The 3,955-nt window shown below is 36.3% G+C and overlaps 1 pseudogene; it reads left to right on the forward strand.

Moving 5' to 3' along the window:
• The first annotated feature begins 207 nt into the window (after positions 1–207).
• Positions 208–1,164, forward strand: LOC121140199 (annotated as a pseudogene).
• Positions 1,165–3,955: the final 2,791 nt, after the last annotated feature.

The following is a 3,955-nucleotide window of genomic DNA, read 5'->3' on the forward strand; positions in this document are numbered from 1 at the left end:
ACTTCACTTGTCATCTGAATTGAAAAGAACACAGGAATATAACACTGAGGCAAGATAATCAGACCAGATGCATTAAAATAAAGCCTGATGGCATTAGTGCTCACCTTCTACCTCTAGCCACCATAATTCTTCATTTGTTATAAAATAGAAATGTATGTTGGTTTTTTTTCACTTCTCCTTCAGGTAATGTAATGTCCTCTTGGGAGTATGGCCTCAAGAACATATTCCACACAAGGAGCAAACAATGTCACTGAATTCATTTTCTGGGGACTTTCTCAGAACCCAGATGTTGAAGAAGTATGTTTTGTGTTGTTTTCCTTCTTTTACCTGGTCATAGTGTTTGGCAACCTCCTCATCATGCTCACAGTTTGCATTGGAAATCTTTTCAAGTCACCCATGTATTTTTTCCTCAACTTTCTCTCTTTTGTGGACATTTGCTACTCCTCAGTCACAGCACCCAAGATGATTGTTGACCTGTTAGTGAGGAAAAAAACCATCTCCTATGTGGGGTGCATGTCACAACTCTTTGCGGCTCATTTCCTTGGTTGCACTGAGATCTTCATCCTTACTGTCATGGCCTATGATTGATATGTGGCCATCTGTAAGCCTCTCCACTACATGACCATCATGGACCGAGAGAGATGCAACAAGATGCTGCTGGGAACATGGGTGGGTGGGTTCTTCCACTCCATTATCCAAGTGGCTCTGGTGGTACAGCTCCCCTTTTGTGGGCCTAATGAGATTGATCACTATTTCTGTGATATACACCCTGTACTGAAACTTGCCTGCACAGACACCTACATTGTTGGTGTTGTTGTGACAGCCAACAGTGGTACAATTGCACTCGGAAGTTTTGTTATCTTACTCATCTCATATACAGTTATTCTGGTGTCTCTGAGAAAACAGTCAGCAGAAGGCAGGCGCAAAGCTCTCTCCACCTGTGGTTCCCACATTGCTGTGGTCATCCTCTTCTTCGGTCCCTGTACTTTCATGTATATGCGACCAGACACTACCTTCTCGGAGGATAAGATGGTGTCTGTGTTTTACACCATTGTCACTCCCATGCTGAACCCTCTGATTTACACTCTGAGAAATGCAGAAGTGAAGAGTACAATGAGGAAGCTGTGGACTAGAAAGGTTTCCTGGGAGACGACTGGAAAGTAGTAGAGCTTTATCTTTAAATAAGAAAACTTCAGTTTTTTCAGTCTGGTCCAATACCATTGCATAGTGAAACAATAGCACCATCTTCATAGGACTCGGGGGAGAACTGATGCGGCTCTGTGTTATACTGAAGTGATGTATGATAATCATCATCATACTATAATATTTTATGTTCAAACAATTTTTGGGAATGTGAATGAAAAAGAAATTCTATTATTCGGTCATAATAATACTCGTGGCAAAACTGTTGCATTCTTTTTCCCACTTAACTATTTTCTTTAAAGTGAAAGTATGGCAATAAAATACATAAGGCTATTTCTAAGGTTTAGAACTCTGTTATGTAATCTGGGTGGTCGTGGTTCATGTATTTAATCCCAACACTTGGTAGCTGGAGTATCTCTGTGAATTCCATGGCACTTATTCTACAGAGAAAGTTTCAGTACAGCCAGGGCTATGTAGAGAAACCCTGTTTTGAAAACTGAAAGAAATGAGTGGTATTTACCTATTGATCTTTCACTGAATGTATAGTAACTGAATAAAGGTCATACACATGGGAAGTATCTAATCCCTGCTAATGTCTTCTTAACAGATTTCAGAAAACAAGAATATTAACCTTCATAACATTGAAACTGTGTTGCAACTGACAAAGAATGTAAACAAAATATGTTTAGAAGGCAAAAAATTAGTTTTATTAATTTGTTTTTGATAAATAGTATTTTCATTCTTTATAAGTTATTTTCATTATTCCAAAAATCACAATCCTGGATTGAGAGATCTGCAAGAGCTTTCATTTCAGTTATACCAAGCCACTCATCCCATTCTCATTCTGGATTTCTGATATGATATTTCTGTTCACTAATTTTGCAGTATAAATGTAGCTTTACCATAATTTCATAGTATTTTACTGAAGTCTAATTATTCAACTTCTGCTTCTACATTTACATTTGTTTTAATTACGTTGAAAATGGAATGTAACTGTAGCTACTGGAAAAACCTGTATTGACTAACCATAACATTGTTGCTCCCATATGCTGAAATGCTAAATAATAAACAGTATAGTTAGTAGATAAGCCTGAAACATTATCACTAAATAGATGTCTGTATGTGGGACCAGAGCCTGGGGGGAAGTTCCTGATGAGAATTGGGATTTCAGAGGTAATATTGGATACCTAGCATATTCATGGGCATTCTAGCACAATGAGTCCTTCAGACAAGTGTTCACCTTCAATTTGTTGAATCAGATAATCCTTGCAAAGGTTTCTTACTCTCCCTGTAAGTAAAATCTGAAACTTTATTATATCTTCTTGCCCCCTTTACATTGTATTTTATCAGTTTTCTTTTTAAGTTTCTACATTCACAATTTTTTTTAAACAGGGCATGTTTCCCTATTTTAGAAATAAAAAAAATCTTGCTAAAATTTTTGTCACATTGAGGATTCTTTTTGCAAATGGGTTCCTGAACTTAAATATGGTGCTTTTCAAAAAAAGGATAGAGATACTTGAAAAACTTCCAGGCCAATTTTTTTCTTTTAGAGTAGAATTTGGTAAAGATGATGGGCATCAGAAATATCATGTTTGAATATCGGAGGAGCCCCTACTCACTCTCTGGACCCTAGCTCATCAGCTTTGAGGCATAAGGGACCCAGATATCTTGCCTAGTACACTGACTGTCTAAGGGGATATAAAAGAAATGCCCATTAGTATCCTCAAGATGATAATATCCTATACTCCAGATTAAGTTAGTTCCACCAGGAGGAGATAAGCCTCATTACCATAAAAGTCTATATTATTAAACCATTTTAAATGCCATATTCTGTAGATATCTGAAGTGATTGAAGATGACCCATCTATCTAAAAAACATCTATGTTTGACCTTGTGGACATAAGCAAATGTGACTATAAGTTTGGCTGTAGTTTTTTACTATTTACTAACCTCCATTTTCTTTTATATTTTTTATTGTAGATATACTTATTTATAAATATACCCCCAACTACCTTGCCCTCCTGTCCCCTCATGCTTCTCACTGACCACACAACCCACCAGCTGTCCACTCTCCAGGGACAATGTGACCCTCCAGTGCATCATCAAATCCATCACTTCATTGGGGGAGAGCCCAGGCCCTCCTTTCCATATCTGGGATGCAATAGTATGCCTCCTTAGAGAATGGGCTCCCGAAGTCCATCTGTGACCTTCCATTGATAATAATAACTTCAGGGACTGGAAATTTGCATTATATTGATAAATTAATGTATAGGTACAATACTTTGAATAAGAAGAGAAATACATGTACAGTATGTTTTAACACATTAATCTCAAGTTCATATCAACATACAATATTGGAATGTAATGTACAATAGTCCAATCCAATGTAAACTATTCAAAACTGGTAGTTTCTTTTTAAATGTAGACACATTAATCTACTTTTTCATCTTATCATATCTATATCTTCCATTTTTTCTTTTCACAGTAGATTCAGTAATCTATATAATTTGTCCTATTATGTCTCTATTGATTTCTTCTTTCAAAACAAAAACCTTGAATGTAATAATCTTTGTTTAACTTTCTTCCTGACTATAACGAAAAACTTTTGTAGCCAATTCCCCTAAACAAATATTCATAACCCAATGAGTTATCAGAAACCATCAACCCCACCTCTTGGGAATGTAGTTGTCTTATTTTTGAATTTACTTCTGCTGTCTGGTTGTAATGGCAAATTTAGAGGAACCTGAGAAGAAAAATTTGAATTAACTGCCATACTGTATTTTATTTTTTATGTGGGAACATTATTCATTTC

Source organism: Mesocricetus auratus, unplaced genomic scaffold, assembly GCF_017639785.1.
Source record: "Mesocricetus auratus isolate SY011 unplaced genomic scaffold, BCM_Maur_2.0 Super-Scaffold_100004, whole genome shotgun sequence".
Taxonomy (NCBI): Eukaryota; Metazoa; Chordata; class Mammalia; order Rodentia; family Cricetidae; genus Mesocricetus; species Mesocricetus auratus.